A 13110-nucleotide genomic window follows, 5' to 3' on the forward strand; every position below is an offset into this window, starting at 1 on the left:
TAATTCTAACTATCTTTTAAGAAGAGTATCCAGGTTCCATCCTCTCTCTCCCGGCTGGTTTTGCTTACTTAGCGGGGGTGGGGGCGTGGGGGGATGAGTGTATCATTTGACTTAATCCTACTTGGCCTTGTGCTCTATTTCAGCATTGTCTTAAACAATGTCATTCAGCTCCCATTCTTAATCTCATTATCACCATTTAGGTTGTAAACTTTTTGAGGGGTGGGGGTGGGGGGAGCGTTCCTTCTTTTATCCCCCCGTCCCTTTCTCAGTTCTCCACAAGTACTTATTGTATGAATGAATGTTTCAATAGCAGTTTTATTTATGGCCATTTTAATAGCTACCAAGAGGCCAAGGGGTGCTATGGGAGTTGTGCAGCTGTTTGGACCTTTGTGACTCTCAGATTTATTGATGCTGAAAAGGACTGGGGGAGTCATCAGATAGGTAAAAGGAAGTGAGAAAGGAGATAGAGTCAGGAAATACCCACAAAACCTGGGCTCAGCTGTCAAATATCAACAGGGATGCAACAGAGATGAACCCAGGTCCAGAATGAAGAGAAGAACAAGGATCTATGACAGACAGGATAGTGGGGCCACTACCACCCATGTTTTCAGCTGCCAAAACCCAGCTTTTGCACATGTATCTAAAGTTGATTCAACTGTGTTACCTTGGACAACTCACATTAACTCCCTTGAATCTTGGTTTTCCCATCCATGAAATGGGAGCAATAATACCTACTGCAGACTTATATTCAGGAATAAATGATACAGTGCTTCTAAAGTATCTGCTCCAGAATCTAGGGTATAAGAAGTAGCCAATGAGAAACAACAAACAAACAAACAAAAAAAACGGTACTGATGAACCTAGTGGCAGGGCAGGAATAAAGACGTAGATGTAGAAAATGGACTTGAGGACATGGGGTGGGGGGGAAGCTGGGACAAAGTGAGAGAGTGGCATTGACATATACACACTACCAAATGTAAAATGGGTGGCTAGTGGGAAGCTACTGTGTAGCACAGGGAAATCAGCTCTATGCTTTGTGATGACCTAGAGGGGTGGTATAGGGAGGGTGGGAGGGAGGCTCAAGATGGAGGGGATATGCGGATATATGTATACATATAGCTGATTCACTTTGAGTACAGCAGAAACTAATGCAACAATGTAAAGCAATTATACTCCAATAAAGATTTTTTTAAAAAAGGAAAGAAGATAGCCAATGAACTGTAGTGTTCAGCGTCATAAGGATTACGTCAAGTCAACCAAACTCACTAGGGACACATATATTGACCAGAATATACCAATACTGAACACATACGAGGAATTAGTTGCCAGGAATGTTCGTATCATTTGCTCAACACATTTTCTCTTCTGAAGGAAAGTGTATGTGGGAAGACTGAGTGCTGTCAGGAACTATTTAGTAAGTTGGAAGAAGGACAGAGGGAGGTGGGTGTCTGGAAAAATCCAGCTGTCATGAAGTGTTCAGCCTGTCAAGGCACTCACTGCTCAGGCTGCCCTTCATGGTCGAAGGCAGAGACACAGTGACCAGAGCTTGCTTTGGGGTGCCCTTTCTAGGCATCAAGCGCACTCTGCTCCTACTGTTGTATCATTGGTCGGTTATGATGTCATTGATTAGGCTATGATTTGGGTGGCCTAGAGTCCAGGCCTGAGGATGCAGTCTCCTTACCACAACTGGATAAGGACACAGTGTCCTCAAATGTTCCCTTTTGGTTCATATCTATGCTCATCGACTCTTACTCCCTCACAAGGTGACTGAATTTCAAGCTGGGGAGGGCGGATGCACCTTGCGGTACCATTCTATTTAACATATTCTACGTACACAATTTATTCAGAATGGTGGCTTTACAGATAAGGAAACTGAGGTATAAGGGATTCCCTATTTAAGGATGGAGGCAGAGACCTTGTCTCTGGGTCTTTGTAGACTCCCTGTCTTGGACAATTTCCACTCCAAAGACTCTTTCTATGGAATGTCTCTGTCATATCCACACTTTCCTAAAGGAAACCTTTATATATAGTTCAAATCCACCAAAACAAAATTAAAAGAAGAAAAAAAAAAACAACTCTGTTTCTCCCCATTGTTATGAGATCTCTGTGCTCAAACAGGCCCTAGAGGAGAGCCCATACAAAGCAAACGTCATGCCGTGGGCAACAAACTTCACCCGCCACACACACACACACACACACACTCACAGACACACACACACACACACACGCACACACCAACACCACCACCACCACCACCACCACCACCACCAGAGTCGCCCCAGCGCATTGTTTCAATACACAGCCTCTCTTTTAAGTACCAAAAGGTTAGCTGAAAGGGCCTTTCATGGCCTCGGCTGTTCTCCCCTGCCCTCTCCCTCCGATGCACTCGGTCTCCTGCGCGAATTCCAAGGATAACTCCAAAGCGGTGACACCAGCTAGTGCCAAGGAGCTCGGCGTGGCGGCGATCCGCTGGACGCAGACAGCAAAGCTCACCCTTCGGAGTTGGGCTGAAGTAACTGTCAAGCATCTGGCTGCCCCGCCCCCTCCCCGCGCGGGTGACGCCGCCGGCCCCTCGGCCGAGCCCCGCCCCCGCGCGCTCCGCGCTCCCCGCCCCCCGCGCGGCCGCCGCGCTCGCTCCACGCGCTGCCGGCCCCGCAACTTCAGCCCGCGTCGCAGCTGCCGGGAGCTGACGCGGGAGGGCCGCCGGCGCCGGGGCCTGGACGCGGGGACCCGACTGCTCCCCGCGACCCTTTGTCCCTTCACCCGAGTGAGCGCGCTCAGGGTAGCTGCAAAGCCGGAGGTGCGGGCGGCCCGGGTCATTGCATTGGCACGGAGGCTGTTATTCTAAGCCGGAGACCTCAAGTGTCCTCCTGTCATGACAAGGAGCCTTCGTCTTTAGGTATGAGCACCTTTTTATTCTTTTTTGCTTGATTTTGCTGACAACCCGAGTGAGGTCTGTGTGGCGAGGGTGTCCTCGGCTTGCATGAGTGTTGCCTGTTAAGGAGCCGTTGGGACTGGGGCATCCTCGGCTTCCTCCGTCTGGGAGGGTTCGGGTCTCTGATGCCCACAGGGTAGAGACGCGAAGTTGCCGAGCGGTGCAGGGCACAAGCACTTTTGCAGTCAGAACCGAGGGATGCCCAGGAGAGTGGAGGGACTGACCCAGAAGATGGTAAGGGGCCCCCGGCAGTGCCCGGCGGCTGGAGCATCTCTGGGGCTAGGACACGCGTGGCCGGACGTTAGGTGCCCGGTGGCGGGGGTCGGGGGGGCGGAGAGCGCCCCGGGATGCGGGTCCTGAGCTGCCGGCTGCCACCGAACGACTTCCGGCACTCTCAGCGCCCACGGGGAGTCCAGCTCAGGCTGAGATCGCAGTCTCTGGGGTCCCAGCTTACCCCCAGGCTGCCCGGATTCAGCTTGGCAACGAACCAGCCTCATCCCCGCGTGTCTGAATTACAAATTGGCACTGTGGGGTGACGGGGTGGGGGGATGAGAATTGGGAGGAGAGGCAAGAAGGAGAAATTTGTTGCATTGATGCCCACCAGTGTCTGGAAAAACGGGGGTGGGGAGTGGGAGTGGGGTAGGTGATGATGCACCTGAGGACCGGAGCACCCCTGCAAGTTTCTGTGGCTTGGGAGATGGTCTAGAGAAGAGAAGCATCTGCAACTCTGTTACCGCGAGACTGTAACCTCCTATCCTCCTCCCCCAGGGTAGTGGGGAGCGGATAGAGAACCTCATGTTAGAAGGGAGTAGGTGCTGCTGGAAATTAGACAAGCGGAAGCCATGCAGATGTTAAGGTGGCAGAAGCGCTGTGCCAGCCCCTCGTGCAAAGTGACAGCTCCCGCAGGAGCAAGAGAGCAAGTGGAAAAGCAAGATAACCGGGCGGATTTTGTTGGGGGGAGGGGCGGGGGTGGTGCAGAGGGGATGTTGGCAGCGTGGAAGGTTCTTATCGTGAAGATACCAACGTGTTGCTCGAGTGACGGAGAGGAAACGTTTAAGCTTTTGGTCCGGGGGAAACAATCATGATTGTCTTGGAAAACATGTTGGGTCCGTCTTTCCTCCCTGCTCTCCACTTCCTCCACGCTCACAGCCATGCAGTTGGTTGAAGTTCTAGGACTGGGACTAATCGTCGCCCCCATTCCCAAAGAGATTGTACTTGGCGCTGCGTATGGGACTGGGCATCTTCTGTGAGCATTTGCCCCTTTGTTATCTGACACGTGATCACTTCTTCGTTTTTGTTTTCTATCAGGGTTATCTGGCTCTGAGAATGTTCCTCTCCTCCTACCCACCCCCACCCCAGGATATTCCTATTCACCTATTTCCCCTCTTCCTCTTCCTCCTCCAGCCTTTTTGAACCAGCCTCTGAGTTTTCCCTCTAATCCCCCCCCCCCCCACATTGTGTCTCCATCAGACTGTTTTAGCTGCTGTTCCAAGCAAGGGATGTCAGCTGTGAACTCTTCAAGAAGGAGCATCATCGGGGCTACTCTCCAGTGGTTAATTAGGAAGCAGCCAGTGGCTAACCTTCTGTAGGAACAAATTGCAGGGGTGTGTCTACTCAGGGTAACAGCCACTAGAGGAAAGGGCCTCCCTGCTTTTCACCGTCCCTGGTAGCCCAGCCCTCAGGCTCAGCTTCTTGTGCCCAGCTGCCCCTTCAGTAGAGATACTGCCTAATCCTGTCTCTTCCCCAGGAAGGTGATACATTTGCCCCAAAATCTGCTGCATCCAAGCATCTGAAAACCTGAATACTGGAGAATCTGTTGAGTAAAAACGTACTGCATATGTTGCTTTTTCGAAAGGCCCCCAATGGGTGCTGCTTCTCTCTTCCTCTGCCAATCCAGTGTGAGATTTCTGCTTTAAATATTTTATCTTATGTATAAATATAAAGAAATACCAAGCTAGAGCGAGGAAAAGCTAATAAAAGCCTGCACTAGGGACTTGCACAAAATTCTGAGTACCCGAACACAAGCGCCGGCAATGGCTCTCTTTCTTTTTGTTGACTGCAAAGTCAAATTATTTCCAGCAGAAAAGGGACCCATCCCTTTTCAAGGGTGACCTGGAGAAACCAAGGGACCTGGGAAGGAGATATTTATATCTACAGGTGTTGGTAGCTAAACTCATATCAGATTCTACTCTTTAGTATTGAAGTCCATTGGCTTGGGGCCCTGCCCACGACGGCCAGGTGTCCTGCCCTAAGTCTGAGGCTGCTGAATGGATGCATCCCTAGTGTAGTTAAACCCCACCGCCCAGCTGGGGTACCGACCACATGCTCACTTCTGAATATAACCAGGTCACTTCTCTGCTATATTTTGAGTTAATTCACAGATCATTGGCTCAATAATCTGTGGTGTCAAGAGACTAAAACACAGACAAAGGCAGTTCTGGAGGGCGGGCAGCGCAGCCTGCACGTTTCACATTAAATCGTGGAATCGGGCAAACAACAGTCCCTGGGGTTGAAGCGTTTGCAAAGCTGTGTTTTATTTTTACTGTTCATTTCATTCAGTGGGTTGGGGAAAAAAGATAAAATGCTGTCTTGTTTCTATTCTGCAAGGAAGTCAGAAGTCTAAAACCAGTTTCTTCCTTTTCTTGGGAGGAGGTGGCGGTAAAGTGAAAGTCCATTTTGTTTATGCAGTAGGTGCTCCTCTGGGCAATGGCAGATTTGACTTTCCACTTGGGCTTTCTCTGCCCTGGTGGCCATGAGCAGGGCCTCGTGCTTCTGAACAGCTCCTCTACCAAGGTTATTTTCATCTGCCAAGCTGAACTCCACGAGCTGGAGGAGATAGACAGCTTGTGTTTGTGGCCATTCAACCAGAAAAGAATACCAGCTGAAAACAGACAGTGAAGCAAGGGAAGCGGGGCTGGGGGTGGGGAGAGGAGGTACAGATAGGCCAGCAGCACATAATTGGTTCCCCAAAGGCAAACAGACACGGATGGCTCCGTAGAGCAGTTGTCATGTAAACACCCCACAGTGATTATTTGAAAGATCCCTTCAACAAAGGAGAACGATTATGACTATGTGCCTTTTCATCTGGAGGGAACCCTCCTTTGGCTTCATTCCTCTCCGCTTTCAAAATCATATCCTTCTAGACAGTTTCTCCGCACAACATTTTCCCCCTGAAAATGAAAACCTCCCCATTGTGCACATGGAGGCCTTCCAGCCGATTCAACTAAACAAAAGCACTCAATGCACAGATCTTGAATGAATTAATATCGTAACACCCACACGTCCTCCTCCCTCTTCCTATCTGCCCTCTGAGGCCACCAAGTTCCTCTCTGGCTGAATGGCCAAGGTTTGTCGTTGCTGGGTTTTTCGTTTTGTTTTGTTTTTGGTTTTTGGTCACTGTACACTAATCCCACCTTAGTTGGAAGTATTCCCAAATAATAATAGATGTTTTTCTCAGAATGTGGCCAGCTATGTAGAAAAGATCATTTTACACATGGCCCAATGCTGGGGTGCCCTCCCTGGACACCATCAAGAAAAGAAGCCACTCCGACCTATTGTCTTGTGTGCAAGGTTTACATGACACTGATGAGCACTGCGTGGAGGAGATGAATGTTTTCACATGTCTATCACACTAATTAAAAAAGAAAATTAGATTTCTTTTCAACAGTGAAAGCAAATGAGGTGCAATATTTCTATGTTGTATTTCATAAGATCAAAACGAGCTCTCTGCCAGACCAAGGAGGGCAGAGTCTTAGGCAAAGGGAATGTTTTTCACACCATTTAGCATTCAAAAATATAATAAAATGATTAACTAGTATTTTTATTTCTGAGGTGCATTGGAAGTCCAAGTCCTCAGTGTTTTGTAATTTAAGGGAGTACTGGGATCTGGCCAAAGTTAGATTTTTTATTCAATATGAAAGTGTAAGATATTGATTATACCTTCTAGGAAGTGCACAGTCTGGTAGAGAAGGAGGAAGAACCCAACTGTGTTGGACAGAGTGCCGTCCACACATGTCTTGGTTTGCCCTGTATACATCTGTTGTTGCAGCCTAATTATTAATAGCACCCCTTTCACTCAGAAGGATTCCGGTTTGGTCACCCTAGAAATAGGGCTGTGAGAGGTCAGAGGAAGGAGAGGAAGGCTGTGATTGAAGTAGCCAGTGAAGATTTCATCCGTGCCTATGGTAAGATTACAGATAAATGGAAGGGAAGAGGGAAGACTCACCAGATAAGAAGAACAGGAAGACGGTGAGCTCCCTGAGGGCACAGAGGGTCTATTTTGTTCGTTCCTGGATCCTCAGGGCTTGCGTGCTGCCTAGCAAATCATAGGCATCAAATGTGAATTCGTTGCCTGTGACCTAGATTTAAGATCAAGACTGAAGGTAGGAAAGTTAAGGATAGTGAGGCGGTGTGCCTGGCAAAGGTCAGATGGGCACGATTACGAAATAAGGCTATTAAATAATGGTGATGGTGCTAAAACGAGGCTGGCGATGCCCGTCCCATGAAACAACCTGTGTACAGAACAATGTCCTGTAACTCTTGTATAATAAAGTCACTTGTCTTTGGGGTTTAATGCTGTGGCTTTCACCTCTAGCACTGGAAGTGATCTATTCCTTCTCAAACAAATTGTTCAGGAAGGAACTGAAGGAACAATGACTCCATTCTCTTCAAGCTGGTCCCCTTCTGTCTTTGTTTTCTGGGAGGACTTTTGGAAGAGAGGCAAGAGCGGGGTGGGGGGGAGGGTACCTCACAAATACGAAAGTAATACAGATGAACACAAAGGGCACACGGTTTTTCCTTCCCATAATAGGGGGAATAAATCCAAAGTGACAGTTTCCTGGAGCTAGTGCAACTCCTGAGAGGTTATTCCCAGTACAGCATTTGCTTTCCCTACCTTTTGCTGTATATGAAGGCCCGGAGTGACTTGGTCTTGGCCTTAACTGTAACAGTCTACCTTCTAATTAAGGTGACCCCGCTGATATATAGAGTTTCAAGGTTAACTTCCCTAAATGAAGATTCCTGTATAACTACCAGGTAACCCTTGAACAGCAGTGCCATACTTTTCATTTATAAAGTTATTTAGCAGCATTTTAGCCACTTTGAAATGATCTGTATCTTCCGAAATTGTAATATAATTTAGTGTTGTCTTGGTGATGGTTCAGAAAGATGTGGAGCTTAGAAAAGAGAGAGATAGACACACACAGGGATATAGCACTGAGAACATGCATCGGGGTTCCGTTGCGGACAACAGAATCCACTCAGCAGAAAGGACGTAAAATGACTTATGGAATTGTCGGGTCAGGAAGGCCAGGGAAACACACCCTAGGTCGAGCTTTCTGTAACAACTTTGAAAGTCGTGTTGTAATGGAGTCATTGCCTGATCAATAATCAAGATGCTGCCTGCTGATTTAGGAAGCTACTGTCTCCAGGATGAGGCTGCCACTGCCACCATCAGGAAACAGCCAGCCAGGAAGGCACCACGGAAAAGCCAGACAGTCCATGAAGGTGGTTGCCAGTGGTGACAACAGAAAAGGCAGAAGTATAGCACAGCAGGCAAAATAGTGTGTCGTCACCCCCTCCCAAAAGATATCCTAATCCCTAAAACCTAATCCCCGAAACCTGTGAATGAAGAGATTACCTTACACGGCAAAAGGAACTTGGCAAATATGATAAAGCCAAGCGATCATCCTGGATTCTCCAGGTGGGCTCAGGCTAATTTCATCAGTCCTCAGAAGCAGAGAACCTGTCCCAGCTATGGTCGTGTGACTATGCAAGAAGGGTCAGAGAGATGCGACACTGCTGACTTTGAAGGTGGAGCAAGAGGCACCGGGAGAAGAACTGTGGGTGACCTCTAGAAGCTAGAAAAAGCAAGAAGGTGGATTCTCCCCTGGGATCTCCGGAAGGGGACACATCTGTGAGACCCATTCAGACTTCTGACCTCCTGAGCTGTAAGCCAATAGTTGTGTGTCCCCTTATGCCACTAAATTTGTAGTAATTTGTTAGAACAACCATGGGAAACCAATACCCACAGCCTCCCCACCAAATCTTGTGGCAAGTACACCTGGTGGAGACCCCCTGCATCAGGTGCATAATCCGGGCTGCAGGGGATTCTCAAAACTGTTTTCAGCTTCTGGGCTTCGGTACTAGAAGGCACCAGGATGGGGTTGGAATGACGTTGAATGCCAATCACTCATATCCAGTGCAGCTGCCGTGGGAGCACATGGGGAGCCCGGGGAGCCACAAGTGTATATGCACAGTGCCCTGAGGGACGGAGGCGTGTAAATATGGCAGAACAGAATTGGATGCCTGAGATTTTTGGGAAGTTTAACAAGTGTTATTAAGTCATTAAGGCACAAGGGGGAGGGGAAGAGAAGGCATCAGAATAGTTGCCTGTTTTACCGAACTAGAAGTTACTATCTGATCTATTAGCTGTCGCTGGCAGGGTGGTAGTAAGGAGAGATTGTATGTAAGTATCAGTATCAGGGATAATTATTGACATTCTACAACTTATCTCAACTTTATACAGTCAGTCTGTATGGCAGACTATATTTTCCAAAGGCGGCCTCAACAGTATCTTCCACCCTACAGGCCTTCCTACACAGTGACTTTGATACTCTTCCCATTGAGAAATGAGGCCTTTGTTTCTCTGCTCAAAAACCTGACTCTCTGGACTAATAGGGAATGTGACTTCTAAGGCTAGATCACAAAAGATAACTCAGCTTCTCATTAGCCCTTGAAGCTGTCAGCCACCACGTAAGCTACCTGACTATCCTGAGGCTGCCATGCTGTGAGGAAGCCCAAACTAACCAGCCACATGGAGAGGCCTGGCATCACAAGGAGAGAGAGAGATGCCTGGCCAGTCCCCAGCTTCTCTGGTCCCCACTGCTCCATGTCCAGCCACCATCTGACTGCATGGTAGACCTTGAGCCAGACTGTCCAGCAGAGCCCTTCCCAACTCCTGACTCACTCTTGTTGTTTTAGGCCACTGAATTTGGGGATGATTTGTCACGCAGCAATAAATAACCGGATTGGTCCATGCTGTCGGATGCAGAAAAAATGTCAGTTAAAACCACAATCTTGTGTTATTCCTATCAGATTTCTTCACTGTGAGGTAAATAGTGTGACAGTTGTCAGTAGTAGAATAACCAAATCTAAAGCCCACGTTCTCTTGCTGTAGAATATTGGCCTAAGAAACTCATTCTTAAAATATGTATCAGAAGCAGTTTGTTGGTTGGTTTATTGGGGGAGGATTTAGGAAAAGGGGAATTGGTAGCATTGAGAAAGAATTTCAAACTGACTAATTCAACGTGTGAATAAGCAAGACTCCTGGTAACTTCTTTTGATAGTAGAATTGCCTCAGTGTGGCAGGTAGATGCGCTGCAAATCTTTACTTTGGGGAGTGTCGTCAAATTTGGGACCCACTTAGGAGATGGAGAAAAAGAGATGAAACACAGCCGGACTAACACACAATGAAGTGTGTTAGCCCTCCTCCCCAGCAGGCTGACTGCTCTTCTTTCTTTTTCTACCACTTCTTTTTTGATACCTTGATACCTTGATACCTTGATACCTTCCTTGATACCCAAAGTTTACTGCTCCTGAAGTTCAAGCTCAAGGTCCCCTCGGAAATGGTACATAATCATACATTGGTCTAAGTCATAGTACCTTATATTTCTGCGGGTTTTTGCAGTCTTCAACAACTTTCATCACATCCGTTATCCCATTTCAACCAGAGAACCCCATGATGTATGCAGGACGAACATTAATGTCCCTGGCTTCACCAATTAGGAAACAAAACAAAAGGCTTGTCCAAAATCACGGTGCCAGTATGTCTAAGAGGCTGGGTTAGTGCTGAGCTGTTCTCACTCCCATTTGGCGTCTGCCACCCCAGAATATCCATTCAACTGGCCTTTGTAGCAAAATCAATGTTAAGCTGGAGAGAGGGAGGGGTGATTTGTTCTGCCTGCCCACCATCTTCAGTCACCAAAATATGGCCTATTTGAAGCCCAATTCATTGAGAGCCTGAAGCATGACTATTTTCTCTTACTACCTGACTAATGATGTCAGTTTGACACTGTATTTTGCAAGTGGAAACCTGCCCCGATAATGACATAAGAAAGGTCAGGAACTGCTCCCTTTGCAGGCTCCCATGACATCCCTAAAAAAGCTTGCCCTTTAAATTTTGTCAAATGGCCTTTGGCCGAAAATAGGATAGAAATGGCATGTGCTGTTTCTTTTTTAAGGGTTATTTATTACTATTTTTTTAGATCCTCAAAGTGTGTTTCTTCACATTAATATATTTTCCAGATGTAACTTTTTTTGGCTCTGAGTATTGCAAAATGGCTCTTTTGCCACTGATGGAAGAAAACAGCCAAAGCAGGAAGAGGCTAAGGGGCTACATTAACTCAAGGTGCTTTCAAATATGTGAATATACAGTTATCAAGCTAGAGGTACTGAAAAAAAATATTGAAAGAATGTGTAGTTTTCATTTAAGGAATGAGTCTCACTCCTTTACAGTCTAACTGGGGGGAAATAAGTGCAGGTAGACCTTGCATGTAGATTCTGCGTACAAAAAAGATGTTCCTGGGCTTCCCTGGTGGTGCAGTGGTTGAGAGTCCACCTGCCGATGCAGGGGCCGCGGGATCGTGCCCCAGTCTGGGAGGATCCCACATGCCGCGGAGCGGCTGGGCCCGTGAGCCATGGCCTCTGAGCTGCGCGTCCGGAGCTTGTGCTCCGCAACGGGAGAGGCCACAACAGTGAGAGGCCCGCGTACCGCAAAAAAAAAAAAAAAAGATGTTCCTTGCATCTTCTCCCCTTAAGTAAATTATGTGATACTGAATGAAAGCACAGGGAAGTCTGAAGCCATTGCAAGTTTTAAAAATAAACCCAATTTCTGAATTACATATGTGTCCACATGTATCTCATATCGCATGTTGACATAAAGCCCCTCTTCTGTAGTGAAACATCAAATCTAAATAAAATGTTTTATATAATAATATTAATAATAGCTATCATTTAATAGCATTTCCAATATGCCAGGAACATGTATTCATTCACTGAATTCTCTCAGTGACCCCAAGGTAATTACTATTATCATCTGTACTTTATAGATGAGAGAACTGAGGTTCAGCAAAATCAGTAAAGACAGAGTACAGTTTTAAATCTGGGCCGCCTGGTATCAGTCTGGGCTGTAGCTGTGGATGTAAATATACAAAGACCCCAGATTCAGAGTTCCTGTAACTGCCGGTTAGTAGCATGTTCCATAAGCCTGAGTTCTCCCACAGAACTGAGCTGGATTGTGGTTGCCAGATCACTTGGCTTAGTCACTCAGTACTCAGATGGTCCATGCAATTTTCAGGTTGAGAGTCTTAGTTGATATCGAGGCATTAATGAGACACTTCAGGACTTTACTGTAATCACTGAGAAGCTTTTTCACATCATCCAGCCAAAAGGTTCATTAGTCCTGCTAAGTAAGCAGTGTGCCTGTGCTGAGAGGTACCCTATCACAGGGAAACAGACACTTTTCCACTGAGTAGACAATGCGTCCTGATAAGTGATGTGTGTCAGTGGCAAGCCTTCCCTTTCCTCATGGAAACAACTGTCCTTCGCAATGCCTCCGATCTGAAAACCCCACAAAAGGGGAGGGAAATGGAGAAAAAGCAAACTTGGGAGAAAAAAGGAGTCATTCCTTCCCTTTTAGAAGGATTATTGTCTAATCCATACCCACATGTAAAGTGTCCCTTGTTCAATTTTGTCTTAATTACTGAATGTAGGAAAACAAGATCATTGTTAATTCATGCAGTTTAATTTATGCATAGGAGAATTATACAGGATAATTACCTGCAGTTGAAGGAAATGAATAGTGTCAGAGCTGGTTAATCCATGCATGGTTCACCGTTCTATCCCTCTCTCAGAAAAGACTTAAAGCGGTAACCAGTGTGTGTGATGTGCAAAATTGCATTGGTTTGTTAAACAGAAGTATTCTTTCATTTTCTTTTTTTTTGCGGTACGCAGGCCTCTCACCACTGCGGCCTCTCCCGTTGCGGAGCACAGGCTCCAGACGTGCGCAGGCTCAGTGGCCATGACTCACGGGCCCAGCCGCTCCGCGGCACGTGGGATCCTCCTGGACCAGGGCACGAACCCGCGTCCCCTGCATCTGCAGGCGGACTCTCAACCAC

The 13110-nt window shown here is 47.2% G+C and overlaps 1 protein-coding gene across 1 annotated transcript in view; it reads left to right on the forward strand.

Moving 5' to 3' along the window:
• The first annotated feature begins 2704 nt into the window (after nt 1–2704).
• Nucleotides 2705–13110, forward strand: part of RIPOR2 (RHO family interacting cell polarization regulator 2) — an 87616-nt gene continuing 77210 nt past the window's right edge. Inside the window, 1 exon segment of the mRNA XM_032648450.1 lies at nt 2705–2899. The gene's annotated coding sequence lies outside the window, so the exon portion shown is untranslated.

The sequence above is a fragment of the Phocoena sinus genome, chromosome 11, assembly GCF_008692025.1.
Source record: "Phocoena sinus isolate mPhoSin1 chromosome 11, mPhoSin1.pri, whole genome shotgun sequence".
NCBI classification, from domain to species: Eukaryota; Metazoa; Chordata; class Mammalia; order Artiodactyla; family Phocoenidae; genus Phocoena; species Phocoena sinus.